Source organism: Candoia aspera, chromosome 2, assembly GCF_035149785.1.
Source record: "Candoia aspera isolate rCanAsp1 chromosome 2, rCanAsp1.hap2, whole genome shotgun sequence".
Taxonomy (NCBI): domain Eukaryota; kingdom Metazoa; phylum Chordata; class Lepidosauria; order Squamata; family Boidae; genus Candoia; species Candoia aspera.
The window spans coordinates 883,510-908,986 of NC_086154.1; the positions used below are offsets into that span (position 1 = coordinate 883,510).

A 25,477-nucleotide genomic window follows, 5' to 3' on the forward strand; every position below is an offset into this window, starting at 1 on the left:
TCTCAGTTAATTTACTGTAGATATGCACATGCTAAATGAAAAAATGGGAAGAAAAATGACTGTTTTGCAGGTCTACATAAAATTGCTTTTACAAAAAGCTTTGATGTGGGAGGGTTTTTATGTAAGTGGCAATACTAAACAAGGAAGAAGTGTTTCCAAGCTGTTTGTTGGGGAAGCAATAACTTCTGGAGAAGATTTTTTCTATTTATTGATTATTCCATAAACCAAAGTACAAATCTGACTTCTTAACACTGAATTACAGTAATATAGTTGAAAAACGAAAGGGTTGAGGCTTCAGGTTATGTTCTGACTCCTTGTTTATCTTGGTATAAGAATTTTCAGGAATCCATCCTGACAGGTAAATTTGAATTTGTCACCTGTTTGGAGGCTGATGAAGGACAATCTCTCTATAGTAAGAGCATCACTATAGTAACTATATATTCTGTTTTCAATTCCCTCCCTAACAATTTTCAAGAAGACAGGACACCCTGGAGAAGATGCTGATGCTGGGGAGAGTGGAGGGCAAAAGGAAGAGGGGCTGACCAAGGGCAAGGTGGATGGACGATATTCTAGAGGTGATGGACTTGTCCCTGGGGGAGCTGGGAGTGGTGACAACCGACAGGAAGCTCTGGCGTGGGCTGGTCCATGAAGTCACGAAGAGTCGGAAGCGACTAAACGAATAAACAACTACTACTGTGAAGAAGCTGAAGGTGGTTTTGAAGCAGGGCAAGAATATGGGAGAAATGCCAAAAGACTATTTTCTTGACTCCTGCAATGAAGCAAAAAAGGTTTGTTCTCCAGTCTTTAGAAACAGGGGGGAACCAGACTTTTAAGATCAACCAGATGCCGTGGAAAGATGATGGTGCTGAGATGGACAGAGGAGGAGGGGAGAGAAAGGGCTCAACCCCTCCCTCAAATCAGCACATCCTCTTAGGAAGCTCTTCTGCCCAGACCCCCATCTGCAACGGGGAGGAGAAGAGCCCCAAGGAGAGGGGTGTCAAACAGCTTTGGGACTGCCTTCAGTGGGAGATGCTCTCCCTACCCTTTAAGGAAAGACACAGGGAAAAGTCAAAGGTTTCCTAGGAGACAAAATGGACATTCCAGTCTTCAGAGCAGATGAAGAAGCCAGGAGGTATGATCCCTGTTTCCATCATTCAAACATCCCATAAATGCCTGCCTGGAATGACAAATTTGAGCCAGATTATTTTTTTATGCATCCATAAATAAATCCCAGGAGATTCTGATTTGCATACTAGTTAAAGGTGAGGGCAATGGACAGCAAATTAGCTCTAAATTATATTCAAATCATGTTCATCAAGAGTGTACTTCCCCAAGAAATGGGAATCCAGACTAAGTCCTGGGTCTTCTCGCTTTAGTATTTATACGATTAATAATTATTATGTAATTAAGGATTGTGAGAAACATGTGGTGGGAAGAGGGACAGCCAGTACTCTGGAAGACAGAAATAGACTTCAAAATGATCCCCGTAGGCAGAGAAATGGGCGACACGCGAAGAGGAAGAAGCTTAAAGGAGGAAATGCATCCAGTTATTCCCCTGGAAAGCAAGAGTCAAAGATGCAGGTATAAGGCTGGAGATACAAGACGTGCCGGGAGGTCTTGTGAAAAAGAAGTGGGCTGTGGCTGCAGAGAACCGTTCCAATTCTGGGCGTCATCGGCAGGAAGGATGGGATTCCCAAATCCCAGGAAATAATGCTTCCCCTAGATATCGCTTTGCTCTGACTGCAACTGTGACCTGTTTGGGGCACCCCAGTAACAAGGAACGGCCCCTCGAGCTGCAGCTGCAAACACTTTAGATCCAATCCACCCCTCCCTCAGCTTCGGCTCCAAAGAAATCAAGAGAGGCTCCGCCTGGAGGCAGAACGTGAACCCGGTTCAGCCCAGGGACATGAGGAGAAGCTTCCATTTGTGGCCGAGAGAGAGAGACGCTCCTCTGATGGGTGGAGACCGCTCGAGGCGAGTGCCACAATCAGGGCCTCTTTCGAGCTTCTCAGGGACCCTAAAGTCCCCCTTTTCTCCCTCGGTCCGCTACTCTGAGTTGGGCCTCCCGGTGTCATGAGTAAGGATGGCGAGCAGGGGGCTCTCACCCAGACTGTCAAGCGCATGCGTAGCACTGAGGAACTGTTCAGCCATTCAAAGAGACACAGATCGGGACCGCCTTAACCTTTGGGGTTTATATGGCTGGGTTTTCCCACGCTTTCTCAGTTTGTTAGGATTCTTGTTAAGTACTACTAATAAATATTAGAGACCAAGTCCTCGCCTCAGTGTGTTTCCTGGTAATCAGGACATCAATCCTAACAAACTCCTACTCCCATCGAAAGAGGGAGGAACAAGCAATTAAACAGATACGTTTAGAAATGTCTTCAGAAAACCAAGAAATGCGGCTCGCCATCCAGCAATTGGCAGCAGCCCTACAGCAACACCAGCAACAAGTAGATCTCCAGATCAACACATTACAAGCTGCCATGCTACAGCAGTTGCAACAACCAGCTCCGATTAACCCACAACCGGCACCAGCAGCAGCAGCAGCAGCAGCCCCACCGGTAATGTTGAGATCACAGGGCAGTCTACCAGAGAAATTTGGAGGAGAAGCAGGACAGCTGAGAATCTTTCTCACACAGTGTACTATGTTCTTCGACAGCAGACCCGCAGAGTTTCCCACAGACAGAACCAGAGTCACCTTCATCCTAGGCCTGCTGAAGGGACCAGCGGCCAAATGGGCTATTCCCATGGTGGAGAACAACGATCCGATTCTCAATGACTACCAGAACTTTTTGGCAGGCTTCCGAGCACACTTTGACGACCCCATCAGAGAGGCCACGGCCAGCCGGGAGATTCGGAGGCTCAAGCAAGGTAACAAGAGGGTGGGACTCTACATTGCTGATTTCAAGTTGTTAGCAGGAGATCTGGACTGGAATGAGAGTGCATTAAAAGACCAATTCAAACAGGGGCTGGATGAGGAGATTAAGAATGAATTGGTGCGCCAGGGAACACCAGCCACATTAGAAGCCCTATATCAGCTATCGGTGGTCATAGATGCCAGGCTAGAGGAGCTTAGGCAGATGCAGCCGGGGAGAAGCAAGACCCTCCGAGCGTTTTCAGGATTCCCAACTCCCCTTGTAGCAGCCTCTCACTCAGCACGAGAGGAGCCAATGCAGATTGGGGCAAGCAGGAGACTGATTTCCGAGACTGAGAGGCAGAGAAGGAGAGAGAGAGCCCTGTGTTTCTACTGCGGAGCCCAGGGGCACATGGTGAGAACTTGCCCAGCGAGAGGCCAAACAACTCCAGTAAGACCCCCAGGGCAAGCAGCTGAAACAGGACCCATCCCCGCTTCTGTTTCCAATCAGGGAAACTCCGTTGGTCTCCCTCCCAAGAGCTCAGCAGGGAGACCGTAAATCAATTAAGGAGGGCTCATTCCGAAGATTCCAGGCAAGACTTTTACTACTTACCCGTAAAAGTCCAAGTCAACCCAGAGCACCAGGTCAAGCTAGAGGCCCTCGTGGATTCTGGAGCTTCAACTAATTTTATTGATGCACAGACCGTACAAGACTGCAACATACCGACCAGGGAATTGCCATGCCCCATAGAAGTAGAGACCATTGACGGCCAGCCCCTCAAGGCAGGGCCGATTAGAAGGCTCACAGAACCGGTGCAGCTGACAGTGGGAGACCACACTGAGTGGATCCAGCTTTATGTTACTGCAGCGCTAAATGTGCCGGTAATCCTAGGCACGCCTTGGCTGAGGATCCACAACCCGTTGATGAACTGGACTACAGGAGCAATCTCCTTCCCAGCTAAGGAATGCCAGCACCACAAGAGTCAAGCCGCTCCACACTCTCCAGCAACCAACGCAGTCACAGTAGCAGGGGGGGTCCACTTGCCAGCCAAGTATGCAGATTTTGCAGACGTTTTCAGCGAGCAAGAGGCCACAGCACTACCCCCCCATAGGGACTGTGACTGCACCATTGAGTTGTTACCAGGAGCCAAGATCCCAGCAAGGAAACAATATCCCATGTCCCCCAAGGAGTTAGCCACCTTAAAGGATTACTTGGACTCCAATCTCCAGAAGGGCTTCATCCGACCATCTACGTCCCCAGCATCTGCTCCTACCTTCTTCGTACCAAAGAAGCCCGACCCGTTGGCACCTGCAACCCAGGAGACACCCTTGAGAGTGGTCCACGACTTCAGTTTCTTAAATAAACAAACAAAGAGAGAATCCTATCCTCTGCCCTTAATCTCGGAGCTGCTAGATCGCTTGCAGAAGGCACGCATGTTTACCAGGTTGGATCTCAGGAGTGCGTACAATCTGATCCGGGTGAAAGAGGGGCACGAATACCTGACTGCCTTCGACACCAGGTTTGGCAAATTTGAGTACCTTGTTATGCCCTTTGGCTTGTCTAATGCAGGAGCCATATTTTCCAGATTTATGAATCACGTTTTTGCTGATTTACTAGACAAGTACATGGTCGTTTATCTAGATGACATATTAATTTTCTCTGAGGATGCCACAACTCACGTAACCCATGTACGTAATGTTTTGCAAAGACTGAGAGAGAACAGGCTGTTCGCCAAGCTAGAGAAGTGTGCCTTTGATTTAACTGAAGTACATTTCCTGGGCTATATAGTATCCACAGAAGGCATATCCATGGATCCTGCTAAGGTCCAGGCAATTCTCTCTTGGCCACCCCCCCGAAATGTTAAAGATATACAAAAATGGCTAGGATTCTGTAATTTCTATCGTCGTTTTGTCCCGGCCTATAGTCATCGGACCAGACCATTCACACAGCTCTTGAAGAAAGGCTCAAAATTCGTATGGGGGGAGAGGGAGCAAGCAGCGTTCCAGGAGTTGAAGCAGCTTTTTGCTTCCCAACCGCTCTTAAGGCACCCTGACCCCACAAAGCCATTCATAATGTATTCAGATGCTTCAGATGTTGCCATTGGGGCAGTGTTATTGCAATATACAAACAGGGCAGAGAATACATTGCTTCCTTGTGCCTTTTTCTCACGCCTACTCTCACCAGCAGAGAGAAACTATGATGTGTTTAACAGAGAGTTGCTGGCAATTAAAGCAGCATTCCAAGAGTGGAGGCACTGGCTAGAAGGGGCAACCTTTCCGGTGAAAGTTTGCACCAATCACAAGAATTTACAGCTTCTACAAAACACCAGATCCCTCACCCCACGCCAGATCAGATGGAGCCAGTTTTTCTCCCGTTTCAATTTTGTCATTTCTTATGTGCCCGGGGCGCAAAACTGCTTGGCAGACGCCCTGTCTCGATCCTTTCAGGCAGACCCCCCCACTCACCAGGAAGTACAGGCTGCTATATTACAACCTCACAACTTTGATCAGCCGATGAGGGGGAGCCAAACGGAGAGTTTAGCAGCAGACAGCCAAGCAGAGGACCTATTTGCAAGAGCCAGAGCTCAGCAGCAACAGGACCCGTATGCCAGGGCCAGGATGGATGACCTCCAGAGGGCCCCGCAAGACACTGCCTCCCCATTCAATGTGGAGGCAGGAATCCTCTGGCATAGTGGGCGATTGTACATTCCCCCTTCATTGAGGGAAGAAGTACTGAGACTGTGTCATGACCACCAAACAGCAGGCCACGGAGGCGTTTTCAAAACTCTCCATAGAGCTCTGAGGGACTACTGGTGGCCTAAGATGGTTGCAGACATTAAGGGCTACGTTGCTTCTTGTCACACCTGCAGACGAGCCAAGCCTCTCCCAGGGAAGCCCACAGGACTCTTGCAGCCCCTACCCACCCCCAGTAGGCCTTGGGATACGATCTCCATGGATTTCATCACTGATTTACCCCCGGTCCAGGGCCTGACTTCCATACTGGTGGTGGTGGACCTTTTCACAAAGATGGCACATTTTATTCCTTGCAAGGGCCTCCCGTCTGCGCAAGCCACAGCGCAGTTGTTCATGGACCATGTTTTTAGGTATAGAGGCATGGTGAATCACTTGGTGAGTGACAGAGGCCCACAGTTCACTTCCAGGTTCTGGAGGGCCCTTTTCCAGTCATTAGGGGTCCAGATCCACCTGTCATCAGCGCATCACCCTGCCAGTAATGGGCAGGCCGAAAAAATTAACCAGTGGTTACAGCAGTATCTCAGGTGTTACACCACGTATCGGCAAGACAATTGGCCAGCCCTGTTGCCCATGGCAGAATTCACTTATAACAACTCTGTGCAGTCATCTACCCAGATGTCTCCGTTCCAAGCGCTCTACGGGGTTAACCCTCAGGTGTTGCCCACATCCTCCCAGCAGGGAACTGTTCCAGCAGCAGCTGATTTTCTTAAAGAGCAACAAGCCGCACAGGAGTTGTTAAAGGAGCAGCTGAACAGGGCAAAGAGTGCTTACAAAAGGGCGGCAGACGCTCACAGGCAGGAGGGGCCAGCGATCGCAGTAGGAGACAAAGTGTGGCTCTCTACCAAGTTCTTGATCTCTACCAGACCCTCCAAGAAATTGGACTCTAAGTTCGTTGGCCCTTTCACTGTGGTGCAGCAGATAAATCCAGTAGCTTATCGTTTACAGCTCCCACCATCCATGAAGATCCATCCAGTGTTTCACAGAGCCTTGCTAGCCAAAGACCCTCCCCCAAGTAACTTGCGATCGCACCTACCCCCACCACCTCCAGTAATTGTGGAGGGAGAGGAGGAGTATGAAGTGGAAGAGATTCTGGACTCTAGGAGGAGGGGAAGGGGCATCCAATATTTCATACACTGGAAAGGGTACCCTGAGGAAGAGCGCATGTGGGAGAATGCCAGAGATGTACATGCTCCAGCACTGGTTCATCGATTCCATCAGCTTTTCCCTCACAAACCCAAGCCTCGCATTTTACCCGAGATTACTCCTTCGCCTGAGCAGGCCGAAGAAGGCCAAGCTGAGGAGTTCGTGAGTATTTCCCCCCGCCCCTGCCTGAAGCCTCGACTCCAGTTACAGAGGAGGTGGGGGAACCACAGCCCTCAACCTCGGGCTTGCATTTCCCAGGGGGGAGGGGGGCTGACCCTGCTAACTCTCTAGATGTTTTTCAGCAGCAGCCACCTGGCTCGGAGGCGTTATCGGATTGGGAGGGCAGCACCGCTTCATCCGTGGAGGAGTTGTCCTTTGAAGAATTGCCTTCTTTGCCAAGTTCTCATGAGACTTTACAAGCAGACAACATATCTTATCAAGACTCTGGAGGGGAGGGGGCTGAAATGGAATATCAATCTGGAGGGGAGGGTGATGTCATGAGTAAGGATGGCGAGCAGGGGGCTCTCACCCAGACTGTCAAGCGCATGCGTAGCACTGAGGAACTGTTCAGCCATTCAAAGAGACACAGATCGGGACCGCCTTAACCTTTGGGGTTTATATGGCTGGGTTTTCCCACGCTTTCTCAGTTTGTTAGGATTCTTGTTAAGTACTACTAATAAATATTAGAGACCAAGTCCTCGCCTCAGTGTGTTTCCTGGTAATCAGGACACCCGGAGAGGCTCCTTCGTGGCTCCTCACAACTTGGGCCTCTTCCTTGCAGAACCCCTCTGGGCATGGGCTTGCTGGGTCCCCGCTTCTCCCTTTGGGGGGCCTCCTCCACCCACGGCGTCCTGCACACTTAAAAGTCGCTTTCCAGCCCCCCAACAAGGTTCTTGGGGGCCCCATCACATCAAAAACGCATTAAAGTGTCCCTGGTTCAGACAGGAAAGATAAAAGTCCACAACCCAGAAGGACGAGGCAAGATTGGCAATATGGCCATGTGGGGGGGGGGCAGCCACCCCTCATTTCAGCAGTTTCTTTGCTGGGAAAAACAGTTGGACCCTCCAGCTCCAAGGCCAAAAGGGTCTGAATGGAAAGATCCCTGCTTCGGTTCCCATTTCAAGGCCTCATCTTTGATGAAGCCTCCATGTGGTGGAGCAGTGAAAGGGTTGGCCTGGACTAGGAGACACAGTTCTGGCCTCTCCTCGGCTGTGGGAGCTCCCTGGGTGCCTTTGGGCCGGTTCCTCTCTGAGCCCAGGCCTCCTTGCAGGACCATCAATATGGGAAGAAGAGAGGGTCCCCCCCCCCGTGCTCCCCAAGGAATCTGCAAACATAAAAAAAGAAAAATTATTATTTATTAAACAAATTTACATGGCCACAAAACTCACAGTGACTCCAGGCGGCTCACAAAATTAAAATCCACAATATAAAAACCTGTCAACGCCCGCCCCCCCCATGAGAGGGAAGCCTGATCACCGTGGCTTAGTGTGCTGAGAAAGACAGTTCAGTACACAGATGTGTTGGGTGTACACCTCCCCGGAAGGTCCTGTCAGGACGACTTCACGTGCAGCTGCTTTCCCACACGGGCTGCGTTTTAATAAGGGCTCCTTTCAGTAGGTTCCTGAATGCCCATTAAACAATTTCAAACATCCGTGTGTTGGCAAGAGAGGTCCTTGACAGCGATCTCTTCACAATTTGAGTGTGGTCCCGCAAAGACCCCTCAAAATACCATCCTTAAGTTTTAACCTGAAGGGAAAGGGCTGAATAGCTGGCTGGAGAATAATAAACACATTTGATTAAGTAAGTAAGTTAATACATTATGTAATTGTATTAAATGGAAAGATAAATGTAATTACATGTAGACTCTCTCCTAGGCCTCCCCACTCCTTGAAGTACAAATCCTTGGCTCCCACTCAAAGGTGTACCTGCAGGTTGTAGAAAGTCGCAAAACCTTTCAGTTCTCTGGCTCCCTTTTGAATCCTCCCATGTAAAGTGTGACGACTGCTCTGACCAAAGCACTTTCAACACTGCCAATAGAAGAGAGTGTCTGTAGCTCAGGGTTGAACTGTGGAGTCCTTGGTGCTCTCTGAGCTTGGTGGTTGGCTGGCAGTCGGCTAACAAAAGGTCCGCAAACAACCAAGAGCGCACCAAGGATTCCTCGCTTTCGGCTCTCCACGGTCTCTCTCTGTCAATGCAAAATTACATAATTGTGATGAAAGTTCTGAACCAATTCCATGCATTTATAAGGAGCATCCCCACATTTTATAGACTCTGCCCTCTCCCCTTTGTTGCTTCATTTATCGGTAGATCTGCTCTGCCAATGCTTTTCTCACATTCCATAGATTTTTATGCAACATCATCTGCACAGTGTGAATTCTCCGAAACGGAGTAAGATACGAACTCATCCCACCTCTTTCCAGCCCTTTCTGTCCTGTTTAACTGTCTATGAATTCAAATTCAAAACTGAACAAAAATTTACATTAACTGAAATTCTAACAAGAACAAAAATGGAACGTCTTAATTTCTTTTAGCAAGCAGTAGATCGTACAGAAATCATGAATATAACGATAAACGAAATACTACTAAGCAGATAACTCCCTCTGAGGTAATTAATTCCCCCAATTCAAATACTGTAGAAATAGAGTTATAAGCACAGGCGATACAATACAGACAAGATTACATCAATGAACTGCCTAGTGCAGAATTCCCAGCTGATTGAACTTAGGAGCTGTTACTCCGAGGTAATAGCAGGCGGCAGCTCTGACCGCCGGAGACAGCGCAGGGTCTGAGGTAGGGAACCCGATTCAAACAGCAAGGACCTCGAAGGAGCGATGGCAAGGCTGACAGGCTTGACGCAGAACCCACGAGGCGAAGACAGCGGCGGTGAGGAGAGAAATCAAGGCAAAGCCACGCGAGCTGAGGCGAAGACTTCGAACCGGCCGTGCAGAGCTCGGTGCAGGGGCAGGCGGCTGGCAGCGGCCAGGAACGGACAGCCCCAGGACTGCACCGCCGAGATGCCCCGAGTCTGAGAAGCGACAGGGGCCGCTGAGGGGGGCGCCTCGCAGAGCCGCGGCTGAAAGACTCAGAGCGACCGAAGGAGCCGGCGGGAGGGCTGAGGATGCCGCGGGAGGACCGGGGCGGGCAGGGTTGGGACGGCCCCCCACGCCCAAAGCTGACCCCGATGCGCTGAGGCGAATTCGTGAGGCGGTTTAGAGGAGGGGCCGTCTCCGGCGCCCTTCCGAGCGCTCCTTCGCCTTCCATAGGCCGCGAGATCGCCCCGTTGCCGGCTGAGAGCCAATCGGGCTTCTCGCTGCGCGTTGCTCTCACGCTGATTGGCGGTGGCGAAGCCGGTTCCCCGCCGGGCCGCGCCTGCTGCTCTGCTTCCTCCTCCCCGAGATTCTTCTTCCCCCGTAAGTCTTCTTCCGTTTTTTCCTCAGTTCGGGTTAGCGGTTCTTCCTGGCTGTCTTCCTCATTCCCAGACTCGGTCTCCATCCTCACACTTTCTAACCCTCCATTCCACTCCGCTCCCCTCACTAAAAGTCCTCCCACATATTCATCTGGTTTCCTCCTTCAGCTGATTTCTCCCACGTATATCAAGTCGAGGCATCATTTACATGGTGCAACAACTGTTCCCAATAATTCACTATATTAACCCTTCAAACTGAGAAATATAGTTAACGATCAGGACGCAACAAAACATGTTTTAAGAAGCTATTATTAAGATAAAAAGCGCACTCCCAATCATGTCGTAAGACGAGGTTTCTCAAATTTCCAATGCCAGGGTCCCCTACAATTTCAAATAGGATTGACCTTTCTTACCACCTTGATATCACAAAATGATACATTATTTATATCGTGGCATTAAAAACCTTGAGAACTGCAGTGGTTTGAGAATGTAACACACACAAAATTCCATACAGGATTCCCTTTGAGCTGAATGGTATTTCTTGATAATAAAAGGTTAGGAAATATGATTCTGGTTACTCTACTCAGAGAAATGAAGACTTCAAGAGAAATAGCTTAATTGAACTCCCTCCTGTTTTAAAAAATATTGCTCATATGGTACACTGTTGGATCAATAAAACCATTTTTAAAGTAAAGAGGCAACCGCTGAAATCATAACCTCACTGGCTACACTTCTGCTTTCAGCTGGGATAGTGCAATTGTGCACCCAGAGACATACTAACCTCAACCTGCATCTACATATAAACATTTGGGAGAGAGTTTCACTGGTAAACCACAGCTATGCACGTCGGGTTATATGGAGAAAGAATCAATAGCTTAAATACTTCGCTGTGTGTTTAAGGAAGGCTGGTATTTCCAACACAATTGGAGCTAAAATGTGCACACGTGCATGCACGCGCACACACACATACCTTTTCCCCTGCTTCCTTGCATACGCCAGCTCCGCACAAAGCCTGGAGCCTGATCCAAGACTCACTTCAGATGTTGCTTCTGCCTAGAGAAAGCAGCTTGGCCAGGCAGAGGTTTGCAGAGGTTTTGGCGTAAGGAGTGGGTCAATTTAGTAACAGATTCTCGAGAGCCAGGCCTAACTGACTAGGTAGTACGCCTGGTATTAAGCAATCTAGCCTGGGGAGCTCTTTCCGTAATCCATACATTTATTCAGTTTCTCCTATGGGGATCCTCTGAAAGACTGTTCACCTCAACCTCTTTCCATAAGATCCTTGTACTTATTGGATCCTTCAAGTGGATCCTTGTATGGGAAGTAAGGCAGTTCACAGGCTGACTCCTTTTGTGTTCTGTGCCTTATGAATATCACAGTAGATCCTTTTACAGGAATTTAGGTGACTTCAGTCCCTAAAGGCATCTCTTCCATGTGGGTCCTTTTATGGGAAGTAAGTTGACTGCTCCAACTTCATTTTTTTCCACAAACCATGCATGCACATATAGAGATATAGATAATTTTCCCTTCTGTGGTTCCTGTTATGAGAAGTAAGGGTCCCGTTTTCACAGAAACTCTTCCCACATTCAAAGCATTTCTATGGTTTCTTCCCTTTGTGGATTCTTTTATGGGAAGTTAGGTGACTTTTCAACCTGAAGCTTTTCCCACACTCCAAGCACTGATATAGTTTCTTCCCTGTGTGGATACTAATGTGATTAGTAAGGGAGCTGCTTGTACTAAAACTCTTCCCACATTCATTGCATATATAAGGTTTCAACCTTGAGTGGATCCTTTTATGACAAATAAGGGAACTGCTTTTATTGAAGCTCTTTCCACAATCCATACATTTATATGGGTTCTCCCCTGTGTGGATCCTATTATGGGAAGTAAGGGAACGACTATCACTGAAGCTCTTTCCACACTCCAGGCATTTGTAGGGTTTCTCTCCTGTGTGAATTCTTTTATGAGTAGTCAGGTGGCCATGCCCACTGAAGGTCTTCCCACAGTCTGTGCATTTATAAGGTTTTTCCCCTGTATGGATCCTTTTATGGGAGGCCAGGTGACCCCTGTTGCTGAAGCTCTTTCCACACTCCAGGCATTTGTAGGGTTTCTCTCCTGTGTGAATTCTTTTATGGGTAGTCAGGTGGCCATGCCAATTGAAGGTCTTCCCACAGTCTGTGCATTTATAACGTTTTTCCCCTGTATGGATCCATTTATGGGAGGCCAGGTGACCTCTGCTGCTGAAGCTCTTCCCACACTCTATACATTTATAGGGTTTCTCTCCTGTATGGATCCTTTTATGGGCAGTAAGGTCACTGCTTTTGGTGAAGCTCTTCCCACACTCTATGCATTGATAGGGTTTCTCTCCTGTATGGATCCTTTTATGAGAAGTAAGGGAACTGTTCTTACTGAAGCTTTTTCCACAGTCTGTGCATTTATAGGGTTTTTCCCCTGAATGCATCCTTTTATGGGATGCAAGGTCACTGCTTTGGATAAAGCTCTTCCCACACTCTATGCATTGATAGGGTTTCTCTCCTGTATGGATCCTTTTATGATAAGTAAAGGAACTGTTCATACTGAAGCTCTTTCCACACTCCAGGCATTGATAGGGTTTCTCTCCTGTGTGGACCCTTTTATGGGAATTAAGGACACTGCTTTTGGTGAAGCTCTTCCCACACTCTGTGCATTGATAGGGTTTCTCTCCTGTATGAATCCTTTTATGAGAAGTAAGGGAGCTGTTCATACTGAAGCTCTTTCCACAGTCTGTGCATTTATATGGTTTTTCCCCTGAATGCATCCTTTTATGGTAGTTAAAATTACTACTCCACCTGAAGCTCTTTCCACACTCCACACATTTATAGGGGTCATCCCTCACATGGATAATTTTATTGGGAGTAACGTGGTTATTATTGCCGAAGCTCTTCCCAGATTCGCAGTGGTTACTGAAATTGGATTTTGCTTGGAATATGTTCCCCCTTCCTCGACACTTTCCCATATTGCTTTCCTTGCAATCACGTTGGGTCAGGAAGTGGTCCATTTCCCCAGATTCAAGAATGGATTTTCCTCTCCAATTGTAAGGTTGGGTTTTCTCGCATCTCCTCCTTCCCCACTTATTTGTAGACATCTCTTCTGGTGTTTCAATTTTGATTATCTGTGATGGCCTCACACTTGGCTCTTGGTAATTTTCATTCTCCTGACCATCAACTGCTTGAGAGGGAAGAAAAAGAAATCAGAGAACTCCACAGCATACAATTTGCTGTCCCCGTGCCAGTCCCTAGCCTATTTCTATTCCTGGGCAGCTGCAGGGGAGAAACAGGGGAAATTACATGTTATTTATTAATTGAAAAGATTGGCATGGCTGCTCCTCTCATGTGATTCTGGGTGATTAACATAACAGAAATAAAAATAACAACCACTAGTGCAATGTCCTGCTGCCCAGGTCTTGACATCATGATATGGTATACGCACTCGTGTCAGATATGATGCACCTAAGTTGCATCCAATGCCACAACATACATGTCATTGCAATATCATTGTAAGTGAAAAGTGAAATAAGCAAAAACATCCCCTCCCTATTTATCTTCCCAGTAGCTCTACAGTATTTGACCTAAGTTTGGTCTAGTGGTTAAGGCCATGCGCTAGAAACCAGGAGTCTGTGAATTCTAGTCTCACCTTAGGCACGAAAGCCGGCTGGGTGACCTTGGGCCAGTCCCTCTCTCCCAGCCCAGCCCACCTCACAAGGTTGCTGTTGTGGGGAAAATAGGAGGAGGAAGGAGTATTTTGTCTGTTCGCCACCTTGAGTTATTTATAAAATAATAAAAGGTGGGATAGTAAGTAAGTAAGTAAATAAGCAAGCAAGCAAGCAAGCCCCGAAGATGCCAAGACTGCACGACCCTTTCCAGAGTGACTGATCACCAGACTGATCTCTTTCTTCTAAATGAAACTGTGGTGTTTATTTATTTATTTGTCAAATCTATATAGCTGCCCATCTCACGAAAGAAGTGACTCTGGGAGGCATACAACAAAGCTAAAAACAATTAATAAACACCTAAAACATTAATCATCATCATCATTATTTAAAAACATTAAAAACTATACAAACAAAGCTAAGAAAAAGAAGTAATGGGCAAAGGGATGTTAATAATATCAGAGTGCCCTCGCTAATTCACCAGTCCCCTGGGTCCCCAGGCCTGATGGCACAACCTGGTGTTGAGCGACCTACAGAAGGACAAAAGTAATGGAGCCAGCCTCACCTCAGGGGAGAAGATATTCCCCAATGCGGGTGCCATAGCAGAAAAAGCCCACCACCTAGGGCCTGGCAAATGTAGCTCCCTACACAATGGAGCCTATAACATGCCTTCTCTACTGGATCTGGTGGGACAGGCAGATGTAATCAGGGAGAGGTGATCCCTCAAATAACCTGGTCCCACGCATGTAGGGCTTTAAAGTTCAACACCAGCACCTTGAATTGGATCCGGAAACAAACTGGTAAACAATGCAGCTTGCGAAGCAGAGATGTAATTATGTTCTCACATTAACTCTTTGTGCCGCTGCATTTTGTATCAGCTGAAGTTTCTGGATACTCTTCAAGGGCAGCCCCAGATAAAGCACATTACAATAGTCCAGCCAGGAGGGGAGTAGGGCACGAGTGACTCTGAGTAGGGCACCCTGATCTAGGAATGAGCGCAATTGGTTCACAGTGTGAAGCTTTGCAAAGGCCCTCCTAGCCACGACTGCCAACTTCTCATTGAGCAGGAGTAGTGAGTCCAGGAGGACCCCCAGATTGCGCACCAGGTCTGTTTGGGGCAGGGCAACCCCATCCAGCACCAAAGATGGCATAGTCCTAGAACCGCAAGGCCCCAAAACCCAAAGCCGCTCAGTCTTGCCAGGGTTCAGTTGAAGTCTGTTGTATCCCACCCAAACCCTCACAGCCTCCAGACACTGGGATAAGATATCCACAACATCACTTAATCCGCCAGAAGCGGATTGGGTATACCTCACCCCATGGAGATGGATGAGGTCACCCAGCAGTCTCATGTAGATGTTGAACAGGAGAGGAACAAGCACCGATCCATGCAGCACCCCACACAGTAGGGGCCGCGGGTGGGATTTCTTCTCCCTAATCACCACCAACTGGAATTGACCCTGGAGAAAGGAGGAGAAGCAGCACAACACTGTGCCGCCACCCCCAATCCTCTGAGTCGATCCAGAAGGATACCAGTGTTGATAGCATTGAAAGCCACTAAGTAAGGCAAGGATGGACGCACAACCCCCATTCCGCCCACGCCAAAGATCTTCAAAAGCACAATCAATTTCATTTCTGTCCCATACCTGGTCTCAATCCTAACTGAATAGGGTCCAGATAATCCGCTTCATCCAAGGTCCTCTGAAGCTGCAGCACAACCACCTTCTCAGCCACCTTCCTCAAAGAGGGGAAGTTAGATACTGGATGGAAACTGCCCAGTATATTGGGGTCCAGCGATGACTTCTTGAGGAGGGGGCGAACCAAGGCCTCCTTAAGAGGTAAAGGAACCTCCTCCTCACTCAAAGAATTAACCACTGTTAGAACCAACTCACACGACACCCCCTGGGCCACTTTCACAAGCTAGGAGGACATGGATCTAAAGAGCAGGTGGCTGAGCTCACAGTCCTAAGGACACTTCCACTTCCTCAGGTCCAACAGATTCAAACCATTCCCAGACAACTGGACAAGACTCTACCCCTCACATCTCCTCTGGACCTGCAGCAAAGCCAGCATCCAACTGCGAATCTGAGTGATTTTGTCCAACAGATGCTGAGCAATTTCTTCCACACGTCCCCGCAAAAGGTTTCCCGGGCCTCCTTTATCCAAGAGGACTCATGTCGCCAAAACAGGGCTGCAGGACAGCAACCTGTGGATGCCATAAGGGCAGAAATATCCAGCCGCTTCGCCACCCTTACCACAAGGCAGGCCTTAATAATGGCTCTAACCCATGTTTGGTCAAGTTCGTCTTTAGTTGAGCGCCAGCGATGCTCTAGACATCTCTTCTCTTGCTTCGGCTCCTTCATAAATAACGGGGAGAGGCAGGATCCCCAAGAGGGGAGAGGTCGCATGGGCATGATCTGGTCCAAGGCCTCAGCCACCCCTTTATTCCAGGCAGCAACCAAGGCTTCGGATGGACCATACAGTAGACCAACAGGAACAACCCCCAGCTCCAGAAAACAGATGAAATCATGTTAACAAGATCTGCACAGATCTCCTAAGCTGTAAATAGCAGAAAACCATCCAGTGACTCCTCACTCTGACTTAATCTTCCCCCAGAGAGACCCTCACCTAAAGAGGCCACGTTCCTAGACGTCTCCAACATGACTTCCCAGTGCAGGGCTTTTTGGCTGGGATCCAGCAGTGACCACTCTTCACTGGTGAAATGGACAGCCACCTCCTCAAAGGACACAGGACCCTGAACGAGGAAGGATCCCTGTTAGAAGACCTGAGAAGAATTTGCAAGATCGCCTTTAATCTGCAGATCCTAAAAGCACAGAGTTATCTCCCATATAGACTACTGCAATGCGCTCTACATGGGGCTACCCTTGAAGAGTATCCGGAAGCTACAGCTGGTGCAAAGTGCAGCCGCACAGGCGATCTTGGGTTTCCCAAGTTCAGCACATGTCACCCCTTTGCTCCGTGAACTGCATTGGTTGCCAGTATGCTTCTGGGTCCAATTCAAGGTGTTGGTTATCACCTTTAAAGCCCTACATGGCACAGGTCCAGGTTACCTAAGGGACCATCTCCTCCCCCTCACATCAGCCCGTCCCACCCGGTCGTGCAGGGAGGGCAAGCTACGGACCCCGTCTGCAAGAGAATTCCATCTGGCGGGGCCCAGGAGGCCGGCCTTCTCTGCAACAGCCCCTGCCCTTTGGAATATGCTTCCCCCGGAAGTGAGGTTGGCTCCCTCCCTCCTGGACTTTAGGAAACAGCTAAAGACCTGGTTCTGTTATCATGCCTGGGGCAGGAGAGAGAGTAGTCATTCCTGGGGATGGTTAGTTTCTTAGAAGGACCCTGCTCTGCTTGCAAATCACAGAGAACTTCCAGCCATTGGGGTTTTTATATTTATTTTATTATGTATTATAGTATTTTACAGTTTTATATTTTTCTTATTTATGTTTTATTGTAAACCGCCCAGAGTCCCTTTTGGGAGATGGGCGGCAATAAATTTGATTGATTGATTGATTGATAAATAAATAAATAAATAATGCTTAATTGGACATTTCCCCAGCTGGACTCAACTTGTTATGTGATAAAACGGGCAGAGTTTACAGCCTATCGCTGGCAGCCAATTAGGGCAAGTTTTATCACCTTCACTGATTCTGTAGGACCTTCAGTGCCATTCAACCATAGTATGCTTCTTAATCCAGACGGGGATCAAGAAGTATAGTGGCAGATGGGGCCTTAGGCACACCACCTAACAGTGGCTCCAACCCTTCATGATGTTTGCAGGAGGACATATTGAGGGGGGGTTGTCTGACGATAGCAAAATGGCCTTTGGGGTCCTCTGAAGGACCAGTCTTGCTCACACTTGGCACATTCATGAGAATGCTGGGAAGGCTCATCCAGCGATCTCTGTGGATGCCATCAAGATGCAGACGACACGCAAACCAATTTCTGCTTCTCCTGTGTTTTCACCTGTTTTCTCAAGGATAAAGGGTGAGGGCAAACTGCTCCCCAGTGAGGCAGCTGCCACTGGAAATGTTATCCCTGGGTCCCATCCCCTGATCGCTCAAGGGGTGGTTATTCCCAGCATCCTCTCCATCTAGGCCGTGTAGGTTCTCCCTGAAGACGTTGCATATTTATTCTATTCCTTTCTCCTGAAAAACTTCATCTTAGTGTAAACGGGGCCTCAGCAGGTGGCAACTCCAGATGCCCTCAGGTGATCTTTCAGGTAAGCAGGTTCAGTCCTGATTAGTCAGAGGATGAAGGACCACTAACCCCTTTACCTCTTTCCCAGAGAAAACAGTTGAAAAAGCTGGGAAGAGGCCAGTACGAAACCACTTCTGTAAGGCAGCCCCAAACTGGCATGGATGCAGTTCTTGAAACCAAGCTGCAGTCAGGGGGGTCTTCAGTCTCTACCTTTACTGTAACCCTCGTTACAGCCCAGCAGAGAAATCTCTGAACTTTTTAGAAGAAGTAACTCCCAATGTAAATGTTTTATTCCTCCATATTTCTGTTGTCAGCCTCATTTAGGAGAGTCAGTTTGGTAGTGGTTAAAGTGCTGGGCTAGAAACCAGGAGACAGTGAGTTCTAGTCCCGCCTTAGGCAAGAAAGCCGCTGGGTGACCTTGGGCCAGTCACTCCCTCTCTGCCATAGGAAGCAGGTAAGGGCAAACCACTTCCGAAAAACCTTGCCAAGAAAACTGCAGGGACTATTCCAGGCATTCGCCAGGAGTCAAAAAACTGACTCGAAGGCGCACACACACAAAAACCACACACAGTATGTAATCACAACAGAAATGAAAGCATTTCCAAACCAGAGAGAGGAGAGGTTAGCTGAGTGTGATGGATCACTAACTTAAATCCTAATTTCCTGGTTCTCTGTTGCTCAGGAACAGTTTCATACACTGAGATCCTGAACAAAACCAGAGTTCTCCAACTGCTCCCCCATATTAGCCTCTGATTCTTTCCTTCCTACCTGAGCTGGAGGTCCAGCCGCTCTTTCAGCGCCACCAGTACAAGGAGATGATCCGATGAATAACAGTGACTCCATTTGGTTCCCTGGGAAGGAGAGATGGGAGGGAAGCAGGCTTGTTCTCGCCAGATACGGAGCTGACAGGAAAGGGATAAACTCCAGCTTTTCTCGCTTGAAGGCACAACTTAAGCCTTCTTCCTGTCCTGCAGAGGAAATCTCCATCCATCAGTCCTACCCTCTGCATTCAGTAGCCTTCCATAGGCTCCATCTTGGGAGTTAAGAAGAAAAGGAGAAGAGAAGACCACAGTCCCACCACCCACCAGGGAACAAACCCAACTGGACCTCTTTCCTAGACCTTTGGGCAGGAACAAGACAAGGAAGTCTACTCTTGGCAACCAAAGCATTCACTCAACCACAGTAGATGCTCCCCCCACCCCCCGCAGCCTGAAATTATGTTCCATGGGTGGACAAATGTTGAAATTCTGGCACCCCAGGAAGATGCCTGCAAGGACAGATGATGTTGCAGGTGGTCCAGCAGGGATGTGTGAGAATTTACTACACATCATGTATCAAGAAAGGCCAAAGACAGGTGGCTCCCCTCCCCATCTCTGAGAACAAAGTATCTCAGGATGGGGCAGTCCGAATGCAACCCAGGCCATTCCGCAGAAGAGGTCAGTCTTCTGCAAATGGGAAATCATCTGAAGGCAGTGTGTGGACTGATGGGAGGGACTTCCTTCCTGGGACTTAAGCCTTCTAGCTTGGGTGACCTTGGGCCAGTCCCTCTCTCTCAGCCCAACTCACCTCACAGGGTTGTTGTTGTGGGGAAAATTGGAGGAGGAAGGAGTATTAGGTATGTTTGCCACCTTGAGTTATTTATAAAAATAATAAAGGCAGGATAGAAAATAAACAAATAAAAACAAACTACCATCTCTCTGGAAAACCTCCAAACACGTAGAAGGATCTTCCCTTACCTAGTGAGGCGTCCTGACCTTGACCTTCCTCCTTGGAGATCCCTCGGAAACACGGCTCCTGAGAGGGATTTGCAGGATCCACCCTTTCCTCAGGACAATTAGTGCCCACCTCCAGGAAGGGCCACGGAACCTGAAATACAGGCAAAGGAGAGGAGTTAAGAGAACAGGACATAAGAGGAACTGGATTTTCACTTTCTGCCCAAATCTTTGCAAGCCCTCTATGTCCATCAGTGGGGATGGAAGAGGATGGGAGAATGGCTCCAAACCCATCCTCTGGAAGAACACAGCGTGACAGTTCTTTGCTTTCCGAGGAGTGGACACACCGCCATGTAGCTGTCTGTACAAAATACATTACTGCAGCATTCACCTTCCCCAGGAGCAGACTGTTGCTTTCCACCCGTCTAGGACTTGCAAGATGATGTCGCCATGTAAATACGTCTTTAATACTCAACCTGGTAATACTTAGTTCAGGAAAAGGCTGTAAGTCTGTACGGTGGCACACAGCCTTCGCCTCCTTCCAATCATTCTTAGTCTAGTTGGGATGAGGTGCTGCTTCAGTGTGGCTGGAAGCTACTGAGCTTCCAGCAAAGCTCCAAGCAGGACTCCAACCAGCATACGCTGCTCACCGTAACTCTTGGTCCTGGCAGTTGAATGCTAGTTCTCTTGCCTGCTTGTAACAGCTGCCCATCTCCACTAGTTGCCTTGCTTCCCCATCTGTGTGCCACCCGCCTACACGAACCGTTTTCCCACTTACTGTTGTAAGCTAAGAGCCTGGGTGGGGCGAGGCTGCCTCTGGACGTGGGCACCTCCTTGAAAACACCAGGGAGTGGCTCAATTATCACAGGCAGCTGGAATGCCGGCCGGCTGGGAGGCTTGCGAGTAAAGGTGTGAGTTAATAAACAAACGGAGGAGGGAAGTGGGGGGAGAAGCGTTTCTGCCTGGCTGCAGCTACTTTTCCCAACTTCACTCCTTCACACACAGGAACAATTTCTCTAATGATCTTCTATAAACATCTTGTTGTATTATTACTACGAACCAAAGAGAATATATGTAGCTGTATTATTAATTCCAGAAACACCATTCGGGAGACATTTAATAATTCAAGTGCATTAAGATCCCTTCATATTTCCCCAGATGAGCGTCTCTCACCTGGCGTCCTTCCTGCTCCTTCTCCGCCGCCCGGCTCAGGAGGAAGCCTTCCGCCAGGGCCACCGCCTGGGAGCTGGTCTCCGCTCGGCACTCCCGCACCCAGCGCTCCATCTCCCTGGGCTGGGCGGCCAGGAACTGCTCCAAGATCACCCGGTCTAACATCTGAGCCTTGGTGTGTTTCTCTGGCTGCAACCACCCCCAGCAAAGGCGGTGGAGGCGGCTGCAGAGCTCGCGCGGCCCCTCGGCCTCCTGAAGGGGACTATTCCTGAAGTGCCAATGCTGCATCTCGGAACTGAGGGCTTCCTCCTCCCAGATCCTCTGCCCACGTCCTGCCCAGCCCTCCCCACCGCTCCCAGGCTGAGCAGCGGCAGGGCCTGTTCCCACTCCCTTGCACGCTGGCTGGGCTGCATCCATTTTCGCTCCGTTCTCCGGCACAGATCCACGAGGGGCCTGCTGGTCTCTGGGCCTCCAAAGGTCTTTCCAGTCCCAGGACCTGAATGGACTGCAGAGAGAGGCCGGGAGAGGTTTTTCAAGGCCATTCAGCTCTCAAGTGGCCTCCAGCTTTTACCCCCGAGGTGGAAAAGAAAGCAAACTTCAGGAATTACACAGGCTGTTCTCATTCAGAAACTCTGATCCCTTAATCAATATCCGGACTTGGGGGGGGGCAAAATCCAGAGGTGTTTCCCGTTCAGTGCAACTTCTGTCCCTCCCTCCCTCTCCCCCCCCTATTGAAGACCAGCCCTCATTTTGCAGAAGCAAGTCGTCCCTTTAGGCTTCCTACCCTCCCCCCAACTCTTTTCTTCCCCCAATTGGGTGCCCCTCTCTCGCTTGCACAGGCCAGGAGCAGGAACGGGGCTCTCCCCCGCCCCCCCCAGCCTCGGATTCGGAGTCCGGCGAACCTCTCGGGGACTCCGGGGACCCTCCCTCTCGCCCCGGCTCCGGGGCTGCTTGGAGGGCCGCCGCACGTTCCCCCTCCCTCCGCAAGAACCGGCCGGGGAGGCGCTGCCGACGGGGGCGGCTGTGCTGTTCCTCCCCCCCGGGAGGCTATGGGTCGCGGGAGCCCCTCCTGCCCGCCCCCCCCGGATTCCCAGAGCGCAACTCACGGCCGGTGCCCCGAGCCAGGCAGACGGGGCGGAGCATGCTCGGTGGCGCTCAGCAAGGAGGCGGCGAGCAGGGCGCCCCCTGCCGGGACCTGCGGGCAGCGCCGGCACCCCTGGAGGCGGGGGCGCGGGGGCACCTCAGGGGCCATCCAGGCCACCCCTGCCCAGGGCAGGACCCGCTGCGGCGCCTGCCAGGCGACCCTCCTGCCTCTGTTTGGGCTAGACGGTAGCACTGTCGATGGCGTTCATCGCGGTGGGAAGCCTTTGCGGAAAAGACGTTAAAGGAACGCGTTGGGGAGTTAGTACTCGTGTACTTCATGCTCCATTCTTCCCAGGAGGCTGGGGCCTGCAGAGGTCATCTAGTCCAACCCCTGCTGAGTGCTGGGTGTGCTGGGCCTTTGCCAGACGACCCTGCTGCCTGTTTGAGGACCTCTCCTGCACCTGACCTCCCGCTTCAAGTGGCGGGCTGTTCCCCTGGCCGAACCCTTGTCAGGTCAGGGAATCGCCCCCAACAGCTCACCCGAAGCTGCTTCCTTGGAGTGCTCCTCTGCTGGTTCTGGTCCTGCGGAGAGAATAGATCCCCTCCCAGTTTTGTGGGACCTTTTCCCCTCCCATTCACGTGCCAGGTGCCATCTGTGGGCGCAGAGAGGTCGACCTCTGACAAGTTTCATCAGGTGGAAGCCACCCGGCGTCTGTCCATGCCACACACCTCACCGCGGCCTTGTGCAAATGTGCAAATGACAGAACGTCGTCTGTTGCCATCATCGGTGCAAATCAGCAGATGTCTCCCCTGGGTCTAGACCCTCGGGGACCAGTCCATGCAGAGGGCCAGCCCAGGGGGAAAACCCGGAGCATGCTTCCTTTGCTCTGAAATGGCCAAGTGGGATTCCAAAATAACCAGAGATTAGATAGATGATTAGACAGATACAGATACACAGTAGATACAGATATACGGATATATAGACAGGTGATAGATAAAATTCCTGGGCCACCCACCCCTAGCAACTCTGGGCAGGGTCTTAACCGCTTTATGATTGAGCAAGATGTTTCCCCCTGTATCTTCCGCTCCGACATCCCTTCGCACCCAACTTTTCCATCCCTTCTTCTCTGGCTTGTCATTACGGTCCTTGGCTGCAGGAAAGATTACAGGACTGGGAAGACTGACCCTGGCTGAGCCCTTTGCACGTCTCCCTCCCCTCCCCTCCCCACCGCGGCCTTCCCACGAGGGGGGTCTGCACGTGTCTCGCTCCCGGTCCTGCCAGACGTTCCGGCGGCCTCTTTGCCGCCTGCGGAGATCAAGGGGTTACAGCGAGCGAGTGCGGCGGCCTAGAGGGGCCGAACGTCCCCCGCCTCCCTCTTGGCGGCGCGCATGCTCAGTCCCCTCCGAGGCCCCGGGAGGCTGTGGGCGCCAGGCGTTCCGCACGGGCGGCGGGGGACGATGGGAGCGGGGGGGGGGCGGAGAGCCGCTCGAGGGAGGGGCGCGAGCCCGCGGGGTCACGTGGCCCTGGCGAGCCAATGGCGGGAGAGAAGCGCCCGTCAGGTTTGGGCGGGAAGGGCCTGGCGGGAGGGAGGCGCCGGGCTGGTGCAGGGCCTCGGGCGGGGGGAGGCCAGAAGGCCCGAAGGCCGGCCGAGGGGATCTCCTGGTGGCCTCGCATCCGGGCCCCGGCAGGGAAGGGAGCCCGAGTCCTTGGCCCGCAGAACTGCCTCTCCGCCCGTGTGGGCTCTCGCGGAGCCTTTCTTTCGGCAGGTGGAGATGCCCACACGCGCCTTCCCCCCGAGGGAGGAGCGGCGCGCCGCCCGGCTCGGCCCTGGGCCTGAGGCCCAGAGCGAGGAGCGTGGACAGGAGAGGCCCGCGAGGGACCGCCTGGGTCCCTGACAAGGGGCCTCCTGGCCAGGGGGCCTTTGGGGCCTTGCGCTTCCCCTCAGACCACCGCCGGAAAGCCTTTGGCGCCTTGCCCGTGCGGCCGTGGGATCTACTGGTGGTCTCCCGGTCAGGCAGCGAGAGAGAGGAGAGGCTGAATGCTTCTTCCGGGCTGGGGCTTCTGGAACAAGCTCCCCTTTCTCAGCTGCCTCCAGGCAGAGGGTCGAAGAGAGAGCCCTTTCCTGAAACCCACCGAAAAGCAGAATTGGGCTCTGCGAAAGAGGAGAGGACGAAAAGCTGCCAGGTGGATGGACGTGGCTACGGTGGCAGTGGGGCACCGTTGGGAAGCCTGAAGGACCCAGTTAGGGACAGATCGTCTTGGACAGAATCTCTCTATGTGGTCGCTAAGAGTGGAGCCTGCCTTGAGGGCACATAACCAAAAATCAGATGTCAAACAACCAGCGCTGTGGTGGCAAAGCTTTGGATAATGGCCTCAATTTTAGCTCCTGAAATGGGTGAAAGTTGGCTTTTCTTTACTTGAAACAAGGATGTCCTCAGAAACATCCTACCCCATGCTTCCAGCTTTGCCATCAAGAAGGCTTTGCAGCAAACTCACCTTAGACCATCACAGATTTTTTCTGTACTATATTTAGAGAGAAAAGAGGATCAGAATCAATGTAAACCCAACACAAAAAGATAACACTTTGGGCTTTCTTCCACCTCCTCGCTTTTTAGCCTATCTATTCAAGTTAGAGGACAAAAAGGAGGGTTTTTCGCATGCTGTTCAAGGCAAAACTTTTAAGATTTCCAGATGCAATTTTTCCTTGGATTGTAGGAGTTTCTTTGGCTTTCTCAATAAAGAGTTACCAGAAGATAAATTCTCATTCTTCCCCAAGTTGGAGATGTGCAGAAAGGAGAGTGATGACTGCCCTACTCAGCTTACCATTAAATTCGATTCATATGTTAATAAAGTAGAAATCTCTTTAATGGAGTGTGATATGCAGTACAGTGAAAAAGTTGCGAATAAAAGTTCCCATACTTTCTCTAAGTTGAACCTTTCTCTAAGTTGAATGGTCCAATGAACTCAACCCCCTCCTCTTCTTCGGTATGCTGCCCCCCCCATCCTGTGCCAGTTCGTTCAGTGCTGTGCAGATGTCTCCCAATGACTCAGCAGCTTGACCTTGGATGCCAGAGATAGTCCAAACAAGATGCTTTCACATGTTCTGGGAATGTTTGATCTGGGAGCATGACAGTTTTGTAGCAGAGTGTGGACTGTAATCTGGGTCGCCCTGTTCCTCGTCCATCACCTTAGTCACTGCATTGCAAAAATAGGCATTGACTACAAATTTTAAAGAATATTTTTCTAAGTTCAAAATGAAACATAAAATAGCATTAACCTCTATTAACACTCGTGATGAAAGAAGCAGCTTCTGTCTGTTCAATGCTGGAAGGAAAACAAAGCTGCCGTAACCTGGAGATCTGTTTTACAGCAGACAATTTACTTCATATTAGAAGCTTTAGTATGGGATGAGTTTCTACTTGATTTAGGATATGGAATAGTTAATATTCCTATTTAGAAA

General features: G+C 50.2%; 2 pseudogenes; one reads left to right on the forward strand and one right to left on the reverse strand.

Annotated features, from left to right (window-relative positions):
- The window catches only part of LOC134491907 (zinc finger protein 91-like), a 362,387-nt pseudogene that overhangs the window by 114,934 nt on the left and 221,976 nt on the right, over positions 1–25,477 (forward strand).
- The window catches only part of LOC134492034 (zinc finger protein 208-like), a 216,664-nt pseudogene continuing 202,332 nt past the window's right edge, over positions 11,146–25,477 (reverse strand).